Genomic DNA, 26,689 nt, shown 5'->3' with positions numbered 1-26,689 from the left:
GAAACACGAAAGGATCTTTTTCTAACAATCTGGTAGTGGAGAAGGTCTTTCAAAGAATGGTTGAAAAACAACAGAAGCCAAACCATGAAACTACTTGAAACAGAAAACATGGTGCTCACTTCGGCAGCACATATACTAAAATTGGAACGATACAGAGATTAGCATGGCCCCTGTGCAAGGATGACACACAAATTCGTGAAGCGTTCCATATTTTTTAAAAACTGAGAACAAACTGAGGGTTGATGGGGGGTGGGAGGCAGGGGAGGGTGGGTGATGGGTATTGAAGAGGGCATCTTTTGGGATGAGCACTGGGTGTTGTATGGAAACCAATCTGACAATGAATTTCATATATTAAAAAAAAAAAAAAGAAAGAAAGAAAAAAACATAAAACATGGCTTCCTTACAGAAAACTTCATCGACAAGGTCAAGATTAGGCATGAAGTCCAAGCACAAGTCCAACCAGCACAAAACCCAGGTTCTATGCCATGCCAAGTACAGCACTCTTTCTGTCTTTCCTACGATCCCAAGTTGCTAGGGGTTTTAAAACAATACAAAAAAGAAAAAAAAATCAAATCCAACAGAATGCACGGTGAGAATCTCAAACTTGCCTAGGCCCCTGACCTGAGATTTCTACAGCACCACCCACAGCTACTATCCTCCACTCGTGTTAGAAACCATCCAACCTACAATAAGGCAATGTCTTTCGTAAGGCATCTTCGGGTCACAGCTTAATTTCAACAAAACGCACACACAGTAAAGCAATACGAGGTTAACAGTTTTCCCAGAATAAGCTTGCTCTGGGGTATGTGGCCAGATGGGTAACATGCAGGTTCAACACTGAATGCTTACCAAATGTATAGCATCAACAGAGACTAACTGAGCTCCTACTGTATGTAAGGTGGTATGTCAAACTCTGAGATGAAAAAGAACCAGTCTCCTGCCTTCCAGGAACCAGCTTACTAGTCAGACCATGAAGAAAGGGTATCTGCTCACCAAGGGCAGTAACATACATTGTTTCCATCTCAAATCTCCCTGGGTGGCTGCCCGAAGAAGCAAAAGTACCCCTCTCTAACTTATTACTAGAAGCAAATCGTAATCAACCATGTTGTTTTTTTTAAACTAGTTTATGGGTATACCCAAGTGACTCGGCTCAAAACCCGAAGGCACTACAGTCAGAGCCTGTCAGCTGGGTGAGGTATCTTCCTGCAGGGTAGCAGAACAGCTGCTATGCAAATTCAGATCATTAGTCCGGTATCACCTTGATCCCAAAACCATGTTGTGTTTATTTCCATGCACTTTCTCCCCTTTATCCGGATCTCCCAGTTTCTTACCCATTCATTCAGTCTGCCTTGCTGACCTAGAGATACTACTTACTACAAATCATGTGCTAACTCACTTCAGTCCTTTTTTTTTTAAGCCCCTCTTCCCTTTTTTGCTTCCCGCACTATTGCCTGGGAGAATTATATTATGTACTTTAACAAGGAAGCTCCAATTGGGAGGAAGGGCTTTGTCACCAACACTCCTCTCTTCTCCCGGAGTAGGGGATAGTGGCATCCCTCCACTCCTTCGGCCAGCTAGCATGAGCCACCCTACCAGAACTATCGAAGGAGTACTAACTTTCCGTTTCTTCGCTTGAAAGGCTCAGAAACAGTTAGGAATTTCTGTAAGGTCCTTTACAAGGCAATTCTGACTTGGCAAAGACATTGTAAAACCTCTCATTCCCCTCTGTACCTTCAACACACAAATACTAGCAAATGAAATTCCTGAATAATTACCCCATGTCCTGGTTGCCTGTGAACTCCTCTACATAACAACATAAAACCGAAGAATCGTTTGTAAGTTCCTTATTTTAATTAAAAAGAAAATGACTGACTTGTCATCCTTTTATCTGGTTAATTATGAAAAACAATGAATGAAACTGTAAGTCAACTCCGATAAGCTGTCTGTAATCAACTTCTGTAGGGGCGCCTGGGTGGCTCAGTCGGTTGGGCGTCCGACTTCGGCTCAGGTCACGATCTCGCGGTCCGTGAGTTCGAGCCCCGCGTCGGGCTCTGTGCTGACCGCTCAGAGCCTGGAGCCTGTTTCAGATTCTGTGTCTCCCTCTCTCTGACCCTCCCCCATTCATGCTCTGTCTCTCTCTGTCTCAAAAATAAATAAACGTTAAAAAAAAAAATTTAAAAAAAAAATCAACTTCTGTAATGAATAATTCCGCTGGTTAAACAGCCAGAACTCGCAATACTGCACTGAATGTATCAAATACAGATTTGGTGAACACGAGCCATATAGTGTTAATTCTACATCCTTACAGCCACTATTTCACAAAAATTATGTTCACCGCATGGTAACGGAAATTGAAGTCACAATTTTTACTCTACAAATAAGCACTCTAGAGAAGTATTCTTAGCAAGTATTTCCAGGAATTAATAAAATATTCTCATTTGCCACAGTCTGGGATTTTTCATAGTAAAGATGTGGAAAATTTGAGATGCTTCATTTGCATTCCAGCAGAAATCATTAGCCCTCAAGAGAAAGCAACAGAAAAAAAACACCAGCATTCTAACTTAGGGGTCCCGTGCAAATAAGTAACTAAGCTATGAGGCCAGAGAAAAAAAGGCACCTAAAAGAGAAAGTGCCTTTGTTACGTTTGCTGGATCTCCATAATCCTGCAAAACCAAGTGAGTATCTTCTGGGGAGAGCTTGAGCCTGGTAGGAGAGCGGGAGGGGTACCTCTTAAAAGTTAGAGGCTTAAGTAAACATTAGGCAAAAATGCAGGATCTTACAGGAGGTCACAGATTCAATGCACTGAGCCCAAAATGTACTTTACTGAAATTGAGTTTTCAGGACACCAAATTTCCGGTGAGCCTTTTCCCTCCTGCACTCCCAACCTTTCCAGGGTATGAAAGTGTCGACCTACACCCCTGACTCCTATTACTATCTAGCTCTTTGGAGAGACAGACCTGGTTTTTATGCACCCTCCTAATGACAAGAGCAAACTACAACAAAGCTACAGTAGCTTCAAAAGGCTGTCAAGGCTGTAAAGAGCAAAGGGGATACTGTATAAATGTAATACAAAAGGGGAATGCAAAGTTAATCCAAACCATTGGAACAAATGCTGTTAAAATGTCTATACCACCCAAAGCAATCTACACGTTTAATGGGATCCCTATCAAAATACCAACAGTACTTTTCACAGAACAAGAACACACAATCCTAAAACTCGTACGGAATCACAAAAGACCTTAAATAGCCAAAGAAATCTTGAAAAACATATGGCGCTATCACAATTCCAGATTTCAAGTTATATTACAAAGTGGTAATAATTAAAACAGTATGGTGCTGGCATAAAAACAGACACCCAGATCAATGGAATAAAATAGAAAATCCAGAAATAAAACCACAATTATATGGTCAATTAATCTTCTACAAAAGAGGAATGAATATCAAATGGGAAAAGTCTCCTCAACAAATGGTGCTGGGAAAACCGGACAGCCAAATGAAACAGAATGAAACTGGACCACTTTCTTTCACCATATACAAAAATAAACTCAAAATGGATTAAAGACCTAAATGTGAGACATGAAACCATCAAAATCCTTGAAGAGAGCACAGGCAATAATTTCTCTGACATCAGCCATGGCAACATTTTTCTAGATATGTATCCTGAGGCAAGGAAAATAAAAGCAAAAATAAACTATTGGGAGTACATCAAAAAAATAAAAAGATTCTGCACAGCAATCAACCAACAAAAAGGCAACCTACAGAATGGGAAAGATATTTGCAATGACATATCCAACAAAGAGTTAACATACAAAATACATAAAGAACTGATACAACTCAACACCCAAAAATGCCCAAATAATGCAATTAAAAAATGGGCAGAAGAGGGGGCGCCTGGGTGGCTCAGTTGGTTAAGCGGGCAACTTGGGCTCAGGTCATGATCTCGCGGTCCGTGAGTTCGAGCCCCGTGTCGGGCTCTGTGCTGACAGCTCAGAGCCTGGAGCCTGTTTCAGATTCTGTGTCTCCCTCTCTCTGCCCCTCCCCCGTTCATGCTCTGTCTCTCTCTGTCTCAAAAATAAATAAACGTTAAAAAAAAAATTAAAAAAAAAAATGGGCAGAAGGTACGGACACTTCTGCAAAGAAGATATCCAGATGGCCAACAGACACACGAAAAGATGCTCAGCATCACTCATCTTCAAGGAAATGCAAATCAAAACTACAAAGAGGTATCACCTCACACCTGCCAGACTGCCTAAAATCCAACAACACAAGAAACAAAAGGTGTTGGTGAGGATGTAGAAAAAAAGGAAACCTAGGGCCCTGTTGGTAGGAATACAAACAGCCATTGTGGAAAACACTATGGAGGTTCCTCAAAAAAATAAAAATAGAACTACCCTAGGACCCAGCAATTGCACTACTGGGTATTTACCAAAAAAATACAAAAACACTAATTCAAAGAGATACATGCACCCCTATGTTTATTGCAGCATTATTTGTAGTAGCCGAATTATGGAAGCATCCCAAGTGTCCATCGATAGCTGAATGGATAAAGACGAAGTGGGGGGGGGGGGGGGTGCGCGCACGCACGCGCGATGGAATTACTCAACCGCGAAAAGGAGGAAATTTTGCCATGGGCAACAACATGGATGGAGCTAGAGAGCAGAAGCAAAATAAGTCAGAGAAAGACAAATACGGTATGTTCTCATTCATATGTGGAATTAAAAAACCTGAAGTAAAGCAAGCAAAATAAAGAAAAATAAAAACATCGGGCTCATTCAAAAATTATTAAGAAATTTTTTTTTTTAAATGAATTAATTAGGGGCGCCCGGGTGGCTCAGTCGGTTGAGCGTCCGACTTCGGCTCAGGTCATGATCTCACGGTCCATGAGTTCGAGCCCCGCGTGGGGCTCTGTGCTCACAGCTCGGAGCCTGGAGCTTCGGATTCTGTGTCTCCCTCTCTCTCTGCCCCTCCCGCACTCATGCTCTGTCGCTCTCTCTGTCAGAAATAAACAAACATTTAAAAAAAAAAATTTTTTTTAATGAATTAACAAATGAAAAAAACATAGTCTCAACCCCAGGGTACCATGTGTTCAGGGGGACACTCTTCTGAGAAACTGTCTAAAGAAACAACAAAAACAAAGACTATAATCAAATTAGTAATTTAAAAAGTAAACATTTTTTTTTAATAGGGTAAGGAATTTTCTACGAAGATACCATCCAGCAGAAAACAGTTCCCGCTCGGGTTGAAGGACCCCTGGGGTCCAGCTTCCACCTCACCTCCCCTGTGAACTATTCTGTATCTTTCAGCGCTCCCATTTTGGGCACAGACAGCCACCACCCCGACCTCTAGGAGAAAGAGCCCCACGCTCATATCAGGAATTCTCTACAGGCCTGGTGCATTCACTCACTGACCGCGTGAATCTTTCTCACCCATTGAAGGAAAATTGCTGGACTTTTTCTCATCCTTGCTTGCTCCCCAGTGCCTCTGGAACTTGCCCCCGTGCAAACGAGAATCATCTGAACAATAAGCTACCTTCTGAGCGTACTCATCAAATTCCACCGGATCGTAAAGACCCTTAACACCATAAATCACTAGACAAGCATGCAGTCTTTCGAGAACTGGTGACAAGTTATCCACACTAACTCCGCCCAAACCACAACACCGCAGTTGTCACTCTCTTCGCACCAAGACCCCAAATCACTAACTCGGCGTTAATTTCCTCCTGCCCTGTTCTAAACATCCACAAAGAGGCCTGTCATCACCTTTCTGGTTGACAAATTATCCCCTCATAATTCTCCCCTATTACTTCTAACAGCTAAAAAGGACACCTAGGTGGTTGTGTCCCTCTCTTCAAAAGTGTGGTCAATGCTGCACACGCAGGTCTGAAACTTTCTCAAGAATGTTCTTACTCTTTCTGTCGTCCTCTATTCTGCCGGCTGCCGGGCAGGTTTCTATTCTTGGTACATCACTCTCAACCCTTTATTTATTATTTACATGCTCTCCTTTACTCCTTACAACTCTATGGGGTAGTTACTGTTTTATAGATGAGAAGAGCAAGGCTCCCCGAAGTTGGCAAGTGCCCCAGAAACCACGCTGCTAGGAAATGGCAAAGCCAAGATTTGAACCCAATGAGTCTGCCCCCAGAGCCCCTGCTCCACTGGCTTGCAATTCTGTCTCAGCCGGTCTCAGAGGCCATCAGTCATCAGTCCCGAGCCTGAAACCTACAAAGGGGTAGGTCTAGTCAGGAACCATCTCTACATGATTGCGTTTATGTACATCCCCCTGTTCAAAAAGACAACAGATTATGGAAGTCAGTTAAAAAAAAAAAAAAAAAAAAAAAAAAAAAGACTAGAAGCATCATGTGAGCTAGAAATGAAACAAGTGCGGAAGGCAGCCCCTAAACCCTGTACATCCGCTACAGGTGAAACAAGTTTGGTCGAAGGACTTGCAAAGGGAAATCTGAGATACTAAAGAACTCAGTGTCTACAGCCACAAACCTGCCAAACGCTCACGGAAACTGCCTTTACTCCCCATTCGAAGTCCCGAAAGCAAACATATTTCAATCCACACCTGCTAACATCCTATCCCAAAGTACCAGTACATATCCCTTCCTCCTCAATATCCCAAACAGCCCCCCTGTGTTCTTCCGAACCAAAGCCCAGTTTGTAGCAAACGATTGTCAAAGAATCTCTAGTACAAGATAATTAAAAACAAAAAGCCAAGGAATTCTGATTATCTTCCACTGAAAACATGACAACTTGGGACCCCTTACCCACAAAAGCAGTGGTTCTGTAATGTGAAAATGAGCAAAGGAAAACCTCACTAAAAAGGACCAGGGAGGCCAGAAAGGGGAGCCTGGCCCACTCAACATCAATTACAGGAAGCAGTGTCAATTACAGGTCCCAACGGGAAAAGATGGGACACCGCATCTCCTACAAGGAATGTGCTACCCCTTCAAGTCAGCCAAAGAGAAACCGTTGTCACCCTGAACTCTTGCTTCTCTCCGAGGGGCTTTCTGTTCCCAACAACCCCTCCCAACTTCCTCCTCCTTCTCAATAAATTAACATTCCTCTCCTTCGTCTGGGGGACTGGCCTTCCACAGATTGCATGTCTCAGACTGCAGTTCTCCACTATCCCCGGATAAACCCATTTTGCTGGTAAAATAATTGGCTGTTTTAATTCTTTTAGGTTAACAGTAACTTCTCATTAGAACACCAAGCAGCTGCAAAGGGAATGAGTCTGTTTGGAACGAGAGCGGAAGGGTGCCGACTGATTTCTCCACGCTAACTTGTCACTCGTGACTACTCCCCGTCCTTCTCTGACATTTACAGCTAACTCGTGTCCTACTGCTTCCTTCTATCACAATATGAATTTATGAAGTTTCCCCCTTACTTTCCTTCCCAAAGGAACAATTACCAGCCAAAGTGAAACTCTGGGTGATAAAGCTATTAAATATATACATACATGTAGGAAACCTCACTGGGAAGGAAAAACAGCAAATTAAGAAAACTGAAGCTAACCGAAGAAACTTACATACAACAACAAGAAAATAACAGTGCCTAAAAAAAGTTACAAAACTATGCTAGATTAACTTCGGTACTCTAGAACCAGAAAGAAAGCAGTAAAATATAACCTTAAGATGTAGCATTTATCATTTCTGCATCTGGGGGAAAGGGAAGGGAAACCGATCAAAATGCTCTGGTCAACTCAAAGCACTCTGGGCTTCTATTCATTCAACTTTCCAAAAATTTGCTTTTTCTAGTTAATCATTCGTATGCCTACCACTTCAAAAATTCAGGGAGCTTCAAATTAAATTTGCTGAATCTTCTGATTTATTTTAGCACTTCAATCAGAAGACTAGGATAAATCAAATTCTACTCAATTTAGGAAATCATATTCCATTCCTCCAGAGAAGGAAGGGTTTCATTAACCATCACTGCCTGTAAAAACAAATGCCATCTTCAAGAAAAGAAATTCTAAAATTACTAGAAATAATTTGAGGCTGTAATTAGAAAATTGGGGGGGGGAGGGAGAAAGTTGGGGGGCGAGGGTCAAGAAGCTCTAAAATATATTAAATCCAACACTTCAGAAATAATATTTGAATGCTAATTGGACCTATGAAAGAATATGAATCTAATGCTTGGCCAGTTTTATACAAAGCCCATTGAGAGAGTAACTCCATTCACGGAGATTCTTTCCAATGTTCCTGACAGAAATGGAAAGTGCACATACTTTTAACCCATGTCATGCTACAGAACCTCTGAAAAAGCCCACTTCTAGACACATTCATATTAATGGATCTGCCCCAATACTCTTCTAAAAGGAAAAGTTTAAGAGGCTATTTTTTAATGAAATCTTATATACTAGAAAGCCAAAAATACACAGTAAGAAATTCCTGGAAATGCAGGCATCTCCAATGTTCGACATCTGAGGTTTCAGAAACGCAGTCAGTCTGGAAATGGTCTGTTTTTCAGCATGATGTGGTTCATTTTTTCTGGATTCATCCATTCCTTTGCGTTACCAGTTCATTCATTTCTGATGACCATGCATAATCAGGGTTCACACTAACCATGAGGAATGTCACCCCCTGGTAGAAAAGGGTCACTGCAAGGGTACATATCATGTCTATACATCACTGCACGGGAGGTCGGAGGGGGGACTGCAAGATGGTCTACGTTTTTCTTTTTTTCCTTTGTTTTTATCAGAAATTCACAGAGACCAAAAATACATAAATAAATAATGGTAAAACAGGCAAGGAGACAATATATGTGAGATTATGTTATATGTGCAAAATAACCCAAACAGAAATGTCTCCTCAGAAGAGGAGAAATATTATTTTCAACCTTATTTTCTGTCATTGGCACTTCAATTCGACACTTGTCCGGACCCAGATTACTCACTTATTTAATCCATGGAACACTGAAATATTTGAATTTCATTTGTCTACCACCCGAAATGACCCAATAAAAGGTAAGCAAAAAAAAATAAGGATTATAATTAAATAACTTACTTATAATCAATCATCAGTATCCTTCCCCTTTCTCTAGCTTAGACACCTTACTACTACTTTTTTTTTTTTTTTTTTTTTTTTTTTTAAGAGAGAGCAGGGGAGAAGGGCAGAGGGACAGAGTCAAAGAGCCCCACACAGAGACAGATCCAAAGACCCAGGGATCATGACTTGAGCCAAAATCAAGGGTCAGATGCTCAACCAGCTGAGCCACCCAGGCACCTCTACTTATGTATTTCAATCTAGTTTCTCTCTTGTTGTTTTTACAGAGACTAAGTATCCATTTCATGTTCAAAAAAACAATCCCAGACAATCATCATCCTAAAATTCCATAGTCCAATCACAGACATCAGATAATTATCATTTTTTAAACGATTTTGAGGTTAAATCCTACCTAGATGGAAGCAGATCAACAAAACTGACAAACCCTGAAACTGACCAAGATAAAAAGAGAGTAGAGCACAAAATCAGTTATGAAATAAGAAAACATCAATTACCACCAACCAATTATAAAGGAATAACCAACAAATGTACGCCACCAAACTGGACAACTCAGATGAAAAGGAAAGTTGCTGGAAACATATAAGTTAACAAAAGTAACTAAAAAAGAAAGAGAAAAGCTGAATTAGGTCGTAGCAAGTTAACAGACTGGATTAATAATTAAAACTCTTCCCACAAAGAAAAGCTCAGGGTCAAATGGCGCCTGGGTGGCTCAGTCGGTTAAGTGTCCGACTTCAGCTCAGGTCATGATCTCACGGTCCGTGAGTTAGAGCCCCATGTCGGGCTCTGTGCTGACAGCTCGGAGCCCGGAGCCTGTTTCAGATTCTGTGTCTCCCTCTCTCTCTCTGCCCCTCCCCCGCTCAAGCTCTGTCTCTGTCTCAAAAATAAATAAATGTTAAAAAAAAAAAAACTTTTTAAAAATTATTTTCTGAAAAATCGGTTGTTTTTCTACATAACAGCAACAACCAGAAATGAAATTAAGACCCCCAAGGTAAGGTGTTTGTACAAATCTGGGGTCCAGCACCTTATCTGTTTTTCAAGACCTCAAGAGCAGAAGTCACTTAAGTATACAATATACCACCATCCCAAACTATAAATCAATAGAATTCCCAAGCTTGTGTACACGGCAGAATCCTCTAGAGGTCATTTAGAAATTTCAAACCTATGCAACACCCCAGGCCCAATTAAATCACAATTTATGGGACCAGGACACAGGCATGAGTATCTTTAAAACTCCCTGGGTGAACCACTGCTGTATGAAGCAATAATCCTCTAAAATTTTTGTTCAGGACCTCTTACCATCTGAAACCCCAAACTGTAATTGTTCATGAGTTGTATGTATCAATATTTACCATATTAGAAATTATGAGAAAAATGTTTTAAATAAAACGCTGGGGTGCCTGGGTGGCTCAGTCAGTTAAGCACCCAACTCTTGATTTCGGCTCAAGTCAAGCAAGATCTCACAGTCATGAAACAGAACCTCACACTGGGCTCCATGCTGGGCATGAAGCCTGCTTAAGATTTTCTCTCTCTCTCTCTCTCTCTCTTTCTCTCTCTCTGCCCCTCCCTGGCTCACACACATGCGCTCACTCTCCCTCTCTCTCTCTCTCTCTCTCTCAAAAAAAAAAAAAAAAAAAAGCACTGAAAAGGACAAAATAAATTCATTATGTGTGAACAAACGTATCTTAAAAAATAACTGTATTTCTCAAAACAAAAAACCATTGGCACCATTGTATTTTTACGAGTTTCTTTAACATCTGGCTTAAAAGAAGGCAGCTGGATTTTCGTATCTGCTTTCTGAATTCATTCCACTGTAACACGTTGTTTTGGCTGCAGTGTGTGGAGACAATTCAGTCTTACACAGATATCTAGTTGGAAAGAGGAGTTTTTAATAGTCTTTTCAAGTAACTGTTAGCTCTGTCATGCAGCCTCTGAAAAACCCTATTATATGCTCTGAAATAATGAGAGTAAAAAGGGCAAATTATATTTTAGCCTAATTTTGAAAGTAAGTGCGACCTCAATGACCCCTAAAAAGGTGCTGGAGACTCCCCGAGGTCGCATTCTACACTGAGAAAACTGCTGGTCGAGAGTATAGAAGCAAGGAGGACTAATGAGGTCTGCAGCTGTCAGAGAGGCAGGACTTCCGCTAGAAAAAAATAGACAGGGGGAGGGGGAGAGAGCTGGCTCAAAACCCACATTGGTTTTCGATGAAAAGATTAACACTTATAAGTGAACTGAATCAAAACCGAACACGAGCTGTGAAGGAAATCTATATCCCAACACCAGTGTAAACGTGACGTATATAGAATAAATCTAGCTATTAAAGAAATTGCAGCTTGAAGGATTAACGCAAAGTGGACAAATCCAGGGAACCACCATCAAGATCATGAAATAAGACCATGCCAGCACCCTCAGAAGTACCCATCGTGCCTCTCTCACTTAGAATCCCTTCTTCTTCCCCAAAGATAATCACCTCCCCTGTTCCTGACACCCCTTTAAAACCGTATTTAGCAAAAGCATGCAGTTTGGATTCTGCTGTCTAGCATCTTTTCACTCAATGTCAAATTTATGAGATTATTACTGCTGTCGCACACGGCTTCAACTTTTTCACTTCTATCACTGGGTGGTGGATGAATCCACCACACTTTACATAATCGTTGTGCTACTGACGAACACGTGGGATGTATCCAAATGGGGTATTACAAATAATGCTTCTATGCACACCACCGTAGACGTATCTTGGTGCAATCGTGCACGCATAGCTATGGAGCGGATATGTAGAAGACAGATACTGGTTCACGAGGAATGTGGACCTCCAACTTCGGTACAACCCCCAACAGCTCTTCGACGCGTATGTACCAATTTCCACTCCCATCAGCTGGGATATGCATTCCGGTGGCTCCACGCTACAGACTGCCGGTCTTTTCAACGTTAGCCCATCTGAAGACTGTGGCGATATCTCAGTATTATTTACTCTGCACTTCCCGACTACTGAGTTTAAACTTCTTTTCGTATCTTCATTGGCTATTTGTACATCTTCTGGAAAAGTGCAAGTTCAAGTCTCTTGCCCATTGATCTGTTAGGTTATCTGGCTCTCTTTCTGATCTCTGCCAGCTCTTCAAATTTTCGAGGTAGGAGACATGTCAGTTTACATGTGATTCAAACATTCTTTTTCAGCCTATGGACTACTTTTTGAATCTCAATGGTACACTTTAATAAACAGAAGTTCTTAATACTCAGTTCAACTTAGCATCTGTTTATTTATAGTCAGGGCCTTCTGTGTCCTGTTTAAGAAAGGTTCTCCTGCTCACAGGCCATGAGGATTTTCTATATTATTTTTTACCTGTAGACCTGTAGTCTGTGTGGAATTGATCTCTGAGTATGATACAGGATAGGGGTCAAATGTCAATTAGGGACAGCCATCTTAACAATCACACAACAATTTTTATCAAAAAAAAAAAAACATTCTTTCCAGACTGTTTTGCACTTAACATAATCAGACATCTATAAATGCCTGGGCCTGCTTTAGGGCTTTCTACTCCACTTCATTAATCGTGTTTGCCTACGCTTACACGCATTAATACCACGCTGCTTGAATCCTATAGCTTTATAATAACTCTATGTATCTGATAAGCCCAGGGATTTGTTGTTCTTCAAGAATGTCTTGAAACTCGTGGCCCTCTATTTTTCCACATAAATTTTAGACACAAATAGTCAATTTCCATTCCTCCCCAAATTTTTCAGGCTATGGTCTAAGGTTGAACAGAATCCATGTATTGATTTAGAGAGGACTGACATCTCCATAATATTAAGGCTTTCATTTCATGAACATGATATAGTCCCCCTTTCCTTACCTTTCCCTTAAATTCTCTAAATATTTTATAGTTTCCTGCACAATGGTATTATAAATTTCTTGCTACTTCTACTCCTATATATTGGGACCTTTAATGCCAGAACAACGTCTTTGTTAATTTCATTTTCCAATTGCTATAGAGAATTCAACAACCATGCTAAATACACTTCTAAAGTCTAGTAACTTATGTGTAGATTCTCTTGGATGTTTCTATATACAATACTACACAGACCAACTGTACTACCTACATATATTCAATTGTTCTTTTTGTTCTAATTCTTATCCTTTTACTTTTCTTTTCTTACTGCATTGGCCATAACCTACAGCATAATGGTGAATAAATGTGGTAGGGACAAGCATTCTTATTTCATTCCCAATTTCAGAAGATAAGCATTCCATCACTGAACACCATTAATATGACATTTGCTGTAAGTTTCCTTGTAGATACTCTTCCTGAGATCATTCTTTCCTAGTTTGCTTAAGAGTTTTTCAACATGAACAAATATTAAATTTGAGTGCTTTCTGCATCTCATAATGATTATACTAGTTTTTCTCCTTCATTAATATGATGAGATACATTTGATTTTGAGTATTAAGCCAACCTTGAGTTCTAGAATAAATACAAAACGCTCATATTACCCTTTTACACTGGTAGATCTCATTGTTATGCTTAAGGATTTTTGCAAGTATGTTCATGAATGAGACTGTCCTATAATTTATTCCTTGACAATATTTGATGTTAAGATTATGCTTGTCTGGCAGGACTTCCAGGCTTGCAAGGGTTTGGCCACCCTGATTCCAAATCTCCCCATACATCCTCTTTCCGAAACATCTATAAGAAGAGCAAAAATATCCACATATGACCCATGCCTTCGTGCCTGAATAGGAAGCAGAATACAACAGCCTTCAAATAACCTGTAAATAAATAAACTGCATTCCAACAGAGTTTCCATCCTACACCACTGAAAGCCTATGGCTGGAGAGAACAAGGCTGGAGAGATGAAAGGTTATATAAAACAGAGTAGAGACATGTGGAAGACTTAAATGACCCTCAACCCCCTGGGGGGAGAAAAAGTGCTATGTCACTGAACACAGATCAAGACTTGGTAGTTCACAGAACTGGCTGCAAGAGAGGGGCTTGAAAGTGAGTGGAACTAGAAGTCGCAGCCTTGGAGAAGCAACGTTTGTGAAGAAGGGTCAGTTATTTAGAGAGACTGGCACATCTTGGAGACATGGCAGAAAGGGGAAAGAAAGAAAGAAGAGGAAAATTAAGAAACTGCAGAAATGAAAGCAAATATAAGACAAGCCACCTGCCCACCAAAACTGACATCATTAAAAGAACTTTGGGGAACAACCGGAAAGAGTGCTCTCCAACCAAGAAACCTACTCACAAAATAAACCGGGATTCAAAAACGTAAATGAAGTCCATACCCACACAAAACTGCTAGAAGAAAACAGAAAATGTAAATCAAAGCATTTCACTAACAAAACTTCTCCCCCAAAGCATCTGTGAAACCAAAGAAAACTCTAGTATGACACTCAAAACCGAACTGAGTACCCTCAAACAAGCACATGTGAATCTAATACAGAAGCTGAGAATGAAAATGGACTGAAAAAGAAACTGAAACAAAAGCAAGCTGAACTTAATTGGGAAAGAAATAGAAGAAAAAAATCCTGTTGCAGAAGATTAAATGAAAAGGTTCCCAAAGGAAATTAACTTCAAATGAAAATTTAATAAAAGGCATTAAGAAAAAGTGAGAAAACAACCTAAAGAAATGAGTATGTAGAGAGTGAATGAAACAGAAAACAGGCAAAGAAGGTCAAACATCATGTAATTGAAGACACACGTATTCCAGGGTATAAAGAGTCAAGACTCTGGGAAAAGATATTTAAAATACTGAAAGAGGGACGGCACCTGGGTGGCTCAGTTGGTTAAGCATCCGACTCTTGATTTTGGCTCAGGTCATGATCTCACGGTTGTGAGATGGAGCCCTGCGTCAGCCCGAAAACTTAGCGAAACATAGGTTTTTATATCCAGCCAAGCTATCCTTCAACTATCAGGACCATAAAAAATACTCGAACAAGCAAGAACTCAAAAAATGCTTACACAGGCACGCATCCTGAGGATTCCAATCACCCTTCTCAACTCAGGCTCATCATCTGAATCAAAGACACAGAATGATCGGCATGACTATCTTCTCAGTTCTCCCAAAGACACAAAACTAACACACTTCTACATGCACGGGAGAGAAGTTAATCCATTATATTCAATGGATGCACTAGACACTGAACTCCATCTAACCAAGGAATGGAACAGGCAGTCAGACATGAGTAAGAGGCAAAGGCAGTGATACACAGGAGACACATAAGAAGCCTGAGGGCACAACATCCTGACCTTGTGGCTTTTTTTTTAAATGTGTATTCGTTTTTGAGAGAGAGAGAGAGAGAGAGAGAGAGGATATGAGTGGGGTAGGGGCAGAGAGAGGGAAACAGGATGTGAAGCTGGCCCTGAGCTGACAGCCGTGAGCCTCATGTGGGACTCGAACTCACGAACCCTGAGATCATTACCTGAGCTGGAGTCAGGCTCAACCGACTGAGCCACCCAGGTTCCCCCTTACTTTGTGGCTTCCAACACACAGGGCTGATAGACCAAGAGCCACAGGTGTAGAACATGGCTCTCCTCTTCAACCTCTGTCCCAGGGTAACCTGTAGATTCATTTTAATATATTTACACTGTGGTTTCAACCCCCACTCCCTGGGGGAGATGGCCATGACAGTTCTGGCAAGAACCGTGTGTGTATAGGGCCAAAAGCTCCCCTTCCTAACCTGTGGGAGTAGTCCCGTAGATGACTGGAAGCAACCTCAGCCCTCAGTGGGAGATGGCCCTAGCTGTGACCCATGACCTATGCAAACACAGAAAGAAATGTCCCCTCTAACCCCGGCAGCTGCCACTTCTGGGCCTGCCCACTCTCCCACCTTGAGGATGTACTGTCCTTAATAAACTGCTCCGTGCTTGCTACTTTCCGTCCGGCCACCTTTAGTCCAGAGCAAGTGTGGATCCGCACATAAATCTTCTCCTGGGGAAGCCAAGAACTGAGACCTCCGTTCACACAATGCAGAATCTCCCACCGGTCACAGGATGACTGAAGAGGACTGATGAAGAAGTGCCCAGTCTGTGTATTCAACAGCAGAACTAAAACTAAAAACAAGACTAGGGTCACGGATAGAAGTATATAAACCTACACTGTGACAAAGCAGAAAATTGCAACAAAAATAATGGGAAGGGGCGCCTGCGTGGCTCACTCAGTTAAGCATCTTGACTCTTGGTTTCGGCTCAGATCGTGATCTCAGTCATGAGATCGAGCCCCAAGTAGGGCTCCACACTGACCATGGAGCTTCTTAAGATTCTCTCTCTCCCTCTGCCCCTCCCCAGCTTGCGAGCGAGCGCATACACTATAAATAAGTTAAGTAAGTAAGTAAAATGGGGAGGTAAAAGAGAAAGAAAAAAACAATAAAATCACTACTGTATTGGTAACAGGTGAGAATCAAAAAAAGCCATGTCAAGGTGACATACAAGAGAGTAAAATGGGTTAAAATGGTTAAAAAGGGGGAGGGTGTACTATACAGGTACATAATTGAAAAGTAACCGCTAGAACAAAAATTTATTCCTTCCTAGATATGAAGTTGTCTTTATCAAGCTCAAGGAAAATACACATGAGTGAACACAGTAAGTTCAATACACACGGTAACTGTATCATAGATAACAACAGAGCTGAAAACAAGTATCTCAGTTATAACAATTCATGTGAATGAACTAAACTTGCCTACTTAAAAGATTTTCAAACTTCCTCAGAGAGCAAAGGCCAACCCTGTACCGTAGTAACGAGAAGACAGATTTAAGATGCAAGATTCAAAAAGGCTAAAAATAAAGCGATGCACAAAAACTTATCAGGCAAATGGAAGCAATTAGGTGGCAATCATACCAGACAAGATAAAAGTTAAGACAAAAAGTATTCAAGCGGATGAATGCTAAAAGCTATTATTTCACAATGCAAAAAAAGTATTAGTATCTATGAATCAAATAACAGAAACTATAACCAATCCAAGAAAAAATACAATCTCTATAAATAAGAGACACGCACTACTCAGTACCCAAAACAGATCAGGAAGGAAAATAAACAAAGACTAAAAATAAATGATCTAGGGGCGCCTGGGTGGCTCAGTTGGTTGAGCATCCGACTTCGGCTCAGGTCATGATCTCGCAGTCCGTGAGTTCGAGCCCCGCGTCGTACTCTGTGCTGACAGCTCAGAGTCTGGAGCCTGTTTTAGATTCTGTGTCTCCCTCTCTCTCTGACCCTCCCCCCGTTCATGCTCTGTCTCTGTCTCAAAAATAAACATTAAAAAAAAAAAAAAGTAAATGATCTAAACAACATAACCAATAAAGAAGGGTTTTTTTGGACATATATGAACGCCATGCTCTAAGAATAGAGAATATACCTCCTTTGAACAAACACAAAACATTAATCCCAGGATAAGGCACAAATAAATCATGAACGTAATCATGAAACAGCAATATTACCAACAATAACCAGTGATCAAAACTGCAAAGAAAACTGAAAGACTGGAAACAATGTAAAATGGTACAAGAAGAGAAACATAAATGAATTATGGTACACACAATGGAATCACACACAGCAAGAAGAATAAATGACCCAAGAGTACTTGCAACAACATGGACGAATTTTTAAAAATTGGTGAACAAAAGATCTAAATACAAAACCATTTATAATGATCAAAATTCAAAACCAGGCAAAACTCATCAGTTTAGAAGTCAGCATAGGGGATGCCCTTGGAAAGCAGGGTGGTCATGACTTAAAGGAGACACTGGAATGTTCTAGGTGCTAGTTTCATGGGTGATGGAATACATTTTGTGAAAATGCACCAAGCTCCACACTTCTGATGTGATTTTTATCAGTATCAATAAAATTAACATTTTTTTCTTAAAAATCAGAGAAAAGCTAGAAATTATTTTTTTAAAGCCTTCCCACCGAAAACCTTAAACAACTCTTGGAAGAAAGAGAATATACAAACAAGTCACAGAATTCCTAAAAAATAATGATAATGAAAATATTACATATCAGACTCCATGGAAGAATTTAAAGTACTAATCAGAAACAAATCCAGAGCCTTAACCACCTATGTCAATTTTTTAAGAGCAGAAAATGAATGAATTCCATTCCTAACTCAAAAAGCTAAAAAGGAGAACAAGGTAAACCAAAAGGAGTACAAAGAAGGCCCCTCACTCAGTTGGTGGAGCTTGCAACTCTTAAGATCAGGGTCATGATTCGAGCCCCATGTTAGGTCTAGAGATTACTTTAAAATAAATACATTTTTTTAAAGATGGTAACTGTAAAGATACAAAAGCAGAAATTAACTTAATAAAAATTCTCATTCTTTAAAAAAAAAAAAAAAACTGAGTTCACGTATATGAGGGACCTAGAGTCGTCAGATTCATAGGCAGAAAGGAGAACGGTGGTTGCCAGGAGCTGGGGGAAGGGAAGAACGGGGGGTGAATATTCAACCAGCACAGAATTTGGATTATGGGAAGGTGAAGCAGCTCTAGAGCTGAATGGTGCTCATGGTTGCACTTAAAGGACGTAATGCCACAGACCTGTACAGCTGAAATAACAAAACAAAGCATACACTAATTTCAGCAAAGGAAAAAAAGAAGCGAATACACGAATACAAAAAAGATAAAATCTATAAATCATAAAAGAGTACCCTGCCCCCTTGCATGCAAACACATTTAAAAACCTAGATGAAATAGATAATTTCTTAGGAAATACAGCGTATCAAAACGGACCCCAGCAGAGACAATGCTTAAACCAACTAACTTCCCTAGAAGAATCAGAAAAAGTTACCAAAGAACTACCTTACTGAAAGAGGACCAAACCAGAGAGCCCAGAGGAAATCTACCAAACCCTTAAAAAACAGACAGTTCCAATATTAAATTGTTTTAAAACATGAAAAATAAAGAGTAACTTCCAAATACTTTTTATGAATCAAGTATAACATAAAAAACTGTAACGTTAATACCTGAACCCAATTAAGATAGTAAAAAAAAAAAAAGAACACCTTTACAAACGAATAGCACTTAGGAACACCGATGCAGACATATGAAATAAAATATTAAAGAAAAAAAAAACCCAGGGCACCTAGGTGACTCAGTCAGTTAAGCGTCCAACTCTTGATTTCAGCTCAGGTCATGATCTCGTGGTTTGTGGGATCAGGCCCCATGTCAAGGGTCTACACTGACAGTGTGAGGCCTGCTTGGGATTCTCTCCCTCCTTCTTTCTCTGCCCCTTCCCTGCTCACACACATACATACTCTCTCTCTCTCTCTCTCAAAAATAAATGAATAAACTTAAAGGAATTAAAAAAAAAAAAAAACACCAGTATTATTATGTTATTCAGTATTAGCAAATTGAATAATACAACTCACCATACTAATAAATCTAATGAGAAAAAATACATAATAACCTCCAAAAAGGCCTGAAAAAAACCCTTGACAAAATTCAGTATCCATTCCTAATTTTGGAAAACCATCTCTTGAATAAATAGGAATGAATGGATGCTTCTTAACATGACTTTACCGATACATATAGAGAGAGTATGTGCGTAGGAGTACCCACACAAGAGAGTACACCCACAAGAGAGTACGCACACAAGAGAGCGGGGGTGCCAACATCTTACTGGGTCAAAACTAGAGGCATGCCCACTTAAGGCCAAGAACCAAGCAAGGATGCCCAATACGTTGTCTACTATTTAACACTGTAAGCATTAATTAATCTGGAGGCATTCACCAAGAGAAAACAACTAAAAACACAAACAGTGAAAAAGGAGAAATAAAACTCTCTACTAGCTGATCGCATGACAGTAAACCTGGAAAATCAAAAGAATCAGTGATAAAAAATAACTCAAGAAAGGGAATTCCGCAAGGCAGCAGGATATAAAATTAACGAACAAAAAAACAATAGCCTTCGTGTCCACAACCGATAACCAGTCAGGATATGTAATGGAAGAGAAAACCCCATTTGTAACAGCAAGAGAAAAGAACGCACACTTAACAAGAAATGTTCAAAACTTCCATGAAGAAATCTACAGACTCACACTTCTGAAAAGGCACACCCTGTGAGACTTCCGCATCCACCATTCGTGGATGAGATATCGCAACTTCAGTAGATTGGCAGTTGGTTCTCCCTAAACTAATTTACAAATATAACACAACTGCACTAAAAATTCCTCGGAAGCTTCTTTATGGAGCTAGACAAGTTGACACTCAGTTAACACTGAACTGGAACGAGGGAGAAGTAGCCCTACCAGATACGAGAACAAAGTTCCACGATTAAAATTGTGGTGGTAGCACTCAAAGAGGCAGACAGACCAGGGAAATGTAACAGAGAATGCAAAAACAGACCCAACCTATATACGGAAACCTAGTAATATATAATAATGGTGGCATCTCAAATGACTTGCGCGAAGATGGGCTTCATCAATGTTGGGGCAAGTGAATAGCCATGTGGAAGATAAGATGAGACCCATTCATAATATCACACACCAGAATAAACTCCAAGTGCAGCAGAAATCAAAATGTAAGAGCTGAAAGCTACCTAACTTCTTAAGGAAATCATTGGTGAAGCCTTCTGTAACATGGGTGCAGGGAAAGGTTTTCAGACCTTGACTTAAAATCCATACCCGAAAATTACATGTGAATCTTTGCCCAGGGGTCAGCATCCTTAACCCCCATGGTAAGGGTCAACTGTACTTCCTCCGTGTTTAGTTTGCTGTTTTGTTCCTAACTCCGTGAGATGGATGTACAGATCACTGAATGTTTTTCAGTCTTCTTTCCTAACATGTATTTATGGCTATAAACTTTCCTCTAAGTATAACTTTAGCTGCATCCCCCAGGTTTCGATATGAAGTATTTTCATATTAATTCTGATCAAAATATTTTGTCAATATTTAAAATTCTCATTGCAATTAAAGATCTTCCATAATTTGTGGGTATTTAGAAATGATTTTACTTTTTGCTATTGATTTTAGTTTAACGCAAAGAATACTGTACTGTTTGACCTCAATCCTCTGAAATATCCCATAAGCTGACAGCTTATCCACATGAACTGGTAAATAATGTGTATTCTGCAGTTGTCAGGGGCAATGTCTAGACATGCAAGGCAAGTTTATTGTTCAAATATTGTGTTGTTCAAATCTTCTATATCCTTACGAAATTCTGTTCACTACAATACCAGGGTAGTACAAAAAATAACTCCCTCTACGATTGTGAATGTATCCATTTCATCTCCCTATTTCTTTTATAATCACTGAAATTATTTTCAGATGATCTAGACACTCTATTAAAGAAAATAAAAAGATGAATAACCTTCACTACACCAATAAAAATGGCAGCAATTTTTTCCGCTAATTATTATCCAAAATGGGATAATATCACCTCTCTCAAAAATAAAAACCATCGCTATAGACATCCTCCAAAGTTTCATTGGGTCAGATCCAGTAACTGCAGACAGCAGATCAATTTGTTCAACTACTTAGAGGTATATTTTGCAACCTCATTCATGCTGCCGGGCTCATGGGAAAGGTTATCAACGCTCTACAATATGTTCCACAGATAAATTACGGAGACTTTTCTACAATTTTTCCGGACCAAAATTACCTTGGTCCTGCTCTCTGGCAAAGATCATCCGTGCCCCTTCAGCGCCCACTGCACCGTATCCCATCGGGGCCTGATGCAATCTTAGAATCACTCTCCCGCAGTGCTCCAGAGAACAATCGTTAGGATCTGAAACCCACCGCCACCTCTGCTCGATGGCAGAATCTCTGACGATCTGTTCACGTGGTTCTTCCAAAACTCTCAGAGCTCAGGTATGCAACGGGCACCTATTCCGATCAGTCTTCATTAGCGTCCTCCCGTTTGCTCAGGCGGGTGTCGTCTCCCACTCTGGATCAAGCACCCCTCCTGCCCAATCCCACGGCACCTTACACTTTCCCACCTACAGCTATACACGACAGTGATCTTTTCACTTGTTTTTCTCAGCGGTTACACCATCAGCCCCTGGAGGAAAGGGCCATCTGATTCATCCTGATACCCTCAGCATCTAGCAATGCCTAGCAGGTGCACACACTGTCTTTCTACCTTGTCCCCTACAATCTATTCTCTACACGACACTGCTGGCGACCCTTTTAAAATCTAAGCCACATGGTATCGTTTCCCTGCTCAAAAACTTGCAATGGCTTTCCATTTGACTCAGAATAAAATCCAAAGTGCCACCACAGTCTACCAGACCCTACATGATCTGGTCCTTTATTACCTCTGTAACTGCACACGCACACACACACACACATGCACACACACACCCCACTTACTCACACTACCCTCCTACCACCTCAAGGGTCTTTGCACCTGCTGTTCCTCCTCCCATAAGGCTCTTGGCCAAAATATCTGCCGGACTGGCGCACTTGACCTTCATCACGCCTCTGTCAACTGTCACCCCAGAGACACCTTCCCTGACCACTTCCTTGACCACACTATCAAGAACGGCAGTCCCCGATACACTGTCCCCTTGCTCCTGTACTTTTTCCATGGCCATTATCACTACATGTATTTATGCTGCTTATTTATTATCTTTCCCCCCCCCACTCGAACGGGATCTGAGAAAGGGCACTTACCCTCTAGAAGAGGGGTCGGGATTTTTTGCTCTAAAGACTCAGACAGTAAATATTTTGTACTCTGCAGGTTAGACAGTTCCTGTCACAACTACTCACCTCTGCCTTATAGCACAAAAGCAGCCACAGACAGTATGTAAACGAATGGACAGGCCTCTACTCCAATAGAATTTTCTTTACAAAATCAGGCAAAAGTCCAGACTGGGCCCGAAGGCTATTGTTTACCAACTCCTGTTCTGGAACACGCTTGGCATGCAGTACATTGACTTTGAATTAATCAATCATTTCTCCATTTTTGGTCTCTAAAAAGTCTACCTCTAATTGACAACATAAAATACCAGCACTCCAACCTAATCAGGAAAGAGAACTTCAAACCAGCTTCTATACACCTTTTACCAAAAAATCCATTTGAGGCTCATTATATTCCTGAATGGCTGTTTTGACAGAGATGCAGTGCTCTCACACTTGCCACCAGAAAGCACATGAACCATGTGAGTTTAACCCTCTGCAGAAACGCTGTTATTAAGGTGTGTTTTCCCTTCATCTAAAAAACAGAATATAATCAGCTTCAGAAAAACCACGTCCTATGGGCTGCACACCCGTCACTGTGGCTCTCAGTGTAACCAATGCGAACCCCAAGTGAGGGTTTGGGGAACGTATTAAGGAAAGGAAACTGGTATGTTTTCTACAGATGGTGAAAGCTGCAGGGTAGAGCTAACGATGTTTCCCCCTTTCACCACCAGGATGCTCGGCCAAGTTCCCAGTCTGCAGACTGGTTAGTTATGTCACCAATATCTATGTCCTCTCTTCTCGGGGATTCAGAGTCAGCCTACGGGATTCAGAGTCAGCCGACGTTTTTAGCCTTCAGCACATTAAATGAGGGCACGTCGGAGTTCAGCCAGGGGGATGAGAAGTGATGTGTGCTGGCCCATAAAACCTCCACGGGACTTGGCTCTCTCCCGGCCCACCAGCTGAACCGAACAGGAGGAAGTTCCTACTTCCTAATGGAGGCTGAGTCACAGGTGGAAAAAGCTGGCCTACCAGAAGGGCCCCGTGGAAGACGACCCCATGAGGAACACAAACACTAAGCAACAGATGCTTTTGGGGCTGAGTCACTGACGCTTTGCATGAGTAAAATTCTAGCCCTCCACAACTAAAACACCCACCTGGGAGGCTGGGCCCTTGTTCAAAGAATAGGTTTCATTGTTTTCATTCATGATCTTCACATGGTTTTGATTCTCGTTATTTATATTCAGCTTCATCACTATGAGTATTTCCTATAAGCTAATTTAAATCTTTATGTAATGGGGGACGAGGGACAAGCCTCCACTGTTTGCATTCAATAAAATCATAAGCATCTCAAACAACAAAATCTGAACAAATATATTTGGATAAAACATAAACACTGCAACAAAACCCTATTTGTAACATTCACTTGTACACAGTTGGTCTAAGTTGTATCAGGGTCCAGAACCAGAGGGCATGCTGGGTAAATACTAAAATGCAGGGCAATATGTTTTATCTCAAACGTAATTTGACAATCATCAGAAACCAAATAGCCTAAGAAATGAAACCACACGTTTCTAAACTCCTGTCTAGCAACAATAAGTAGCTATAAATGTAGCTTAAAACGAAAATTGTTCTAGACCCTGTAATACCTAATGCCTCTATAATTCTACCAAATGATACCATGAGGTTTTGTTGTTACCACATTCTTTTTTTTTTTTGGACAGGTAGTATGGAATATGCTGGACATGTCAGAAATGGAAGAAGTTTTTAATTAATCCATGCAATACAACGGGCAAACTCAGGTATGAACTTCATTATCACTGATAGGCCTTGCAATCCTCCAATTTTACAACGCTAGCTTTCAAAAAGAAGTAACATTTTAATAATCTTCCTCCCTGGGATATCTCAAAGGACAATCCACATTTTAGTAAAGCCTTTGGAAACAATGTTGTTTGCAGTGTGTAACTAAAACCTGAAGACAGGTGATTGGGGAATTAAGGGGTCTCTGTGCATTTCGGTTTTTAAATCAAAAACCGGGTAATTAACTCTAAAAGATGTACACAAACAGGAGATAAGTACTATGGAAAACCGAGAACCAAGTTATGTTTCAAACTCTATAGGTTTGGTTATAAACAAAATGTGTTTTTCTGTTTCTATTGAAAATGGGCATGTAACCTATATTGGAAAACTACAGTCTTCCCGCCAAAATTAAAATCTTACTTTTCAAGAGACGGAAGGCAAGTCAGTTCCCCTTCGTTGTAAGCTGTGAACAGCCTCTCTCAGAATGATACAAACACAAACATAAGCTGCTCCCTCACTTTCTTGCCACTCTTCTGGTTAATGTCATCCCTCTACTGGACTAGATACTTCACTCCCTGAGTGTTTAGACAGTGTTCCTTCCATGCACCACAGGGAGCAATTTAAATCCATGGTAAGTGTTAATTCTAAACTGCACAGAATATGGCCCCGAAAGGAGTTACAAAGTCAAATTCAGAGCCGAACTGTGCCTAGGTAATAACTCTAACACAGGACTACATGACAAAACAAGAGGGGTAAGTGTCATGCACGTGTTTCGGGGGGCTTAAAACAAAAGTGCAACATGAGTAGAGCAAAACGACTCAGTCCGGACTCCTAAAATTAGAAAGTAGCGATAGTGTTCTGCTTTTCCTATGGTCCTCAATCAAAACCCATGACACGTTCAGTCAATGAAAACATATTTGTTGAGTATCTGCCATGTGCAAGGAAGACACCATTTCTTCCATTTAGCTGATAAAATATGGCCACATGGGCTCTTCGTTCGGTCAATCACATCCATACTTTTATGTGCAACACAATTTCACTGAGCTGCTCGTGTGCACAACATGGATGACAGCGCTCCGCGAGAGGAACCACAGCAGCAGGGTAATAACATCTTCAGGACGCACTGGAGCACAGCTTTAAAAATCCAAGATGGGGGCGCCTGGGTGGCTCAGCCGGTCAAGTGTCCACTTCGGCTCAGGTCACGATCTCACCGTCTGTGAGTTCGGGCCCCGCGTCGGGCTCTGTGCTGACAGCTCGGAGCCTGGAGCCTGCTTCACATTCTGTGTCTCCTCTCTCTGCCCCTCCCCTGCTCACGCTCTGTCTCTCTGTCACTCAAAAATTAATAAACATTAAAAAAAATTTTTTTTAATCCAAGATGGCTTTCAGTCGTTAGTAAAAGGAAGTATTCAAGGACCAAAGATCACAAAGGCTTTGGCCAAATGGCCAGCTGGAGCCAAGGAGGCACTGGGTGTTACCACTGGCCAGTAAGGTTATGACCTAAACAACAGTCTGTAAGTGGCCACAGTGTTTAAGAGGTTACTTAACAAAGCTGGAGCACATCTACTAACAGCCGGCTGTGGACGAGGCACCGTGCCATGCCGTCTGGTGCCTGCCCACAAGGAGCTTACAGTTAGTTTGCAAGACAATTTACCTCTGTTTTCCCTCTCCAGGTATTGAGGACTGGTGCTTTGTCCGATTAATGCTGTTATCAGCAATAACCAGAACGGTCCACAGTAGGCATTCAATCATGTGAAAAGAACCAAAAAGCAAAAACTAAAGAGAAATGTTAATAAAACACTGAAAAAGTTCAAAAATATACAATGCAGCAGAAGACATCTTTAGATCAATACAAGACCACTGCTCCCAGAGGTCGGAGGGCCCCCTAAGAACAGGCCCAAGGGAAAATGCCATCCCGGATGCTGAGCCCAGAGCTGAGGCTCAGAAGCTCCTACTAGACCTGAAAGAGGAGAAATCACCCTGGGATATTCAGGATGTTTAAACCTACCCCCCTCCCAAAAAAAAAACAAAAAACAAAGAGAGCATCAACAGGAGAAAAGAGAAGAAAAGAGCTAACCTCAAAGAGAAGAGGCACAGATCCAGGGAAGAAGAACCAGAACAGGGTGGCTCCAAAGATTAAGGCCGAAATCTGAGTATGGAAAAATTATCCTAATCTAGGGACATCTGCTAAGACAGGAGGATAGGCTCTTACACAAAACAAACAAAACTGACCTTGAGGTAAGCAGCACAGCGCTGACAGCAGAAAGCGTCCACTCAAAGCAAAAC

The 26,689-nt window shown here is 41.0% G+C and overlaps 1 protein-coding gene and 1 non-coding gene across 3 annotated transcripts in view; one reads left to right on the top strand and one right to left on the bottom strand.

Moving 5' to 3' along the window:
• Positions 1–26,689, bottom strand: part of WASF3 (WASP family member 3) — a 132,661-nt gene that overhangs the window by 100,328 nt on the left and 5,644 nt on the right. The window lies entirely within an intron of this gene.
• On the top strand, positions 112–215 carry LOC125934244 (U6 spliceosomal RNA). The gene has a single exon (XR_007461281.1). It is a non-coding gene; the product is annotated as a U6 spliceosomal RNA (small nuclear RNA).

The sequence above is a fragment of the Panthera uncia genome (genome assembly GCF_023721935.1).
Source record: "Panthera uncia isolate 11264 chromosome A1 unlocalized genomic scaffold, Puncia_PCG_1.0 HiC_scaffold_16, whole genome shotgun sequence".
Classification (NCBI taxonomy): Eukaryota; Metazoa; Chordata; class Mammalia; order Carnivora; family Felidae; genus Panthera; species Panthera uncia.
This window is presented reverse-complemented; position numbering and strand designations above follow the sequence as displayed.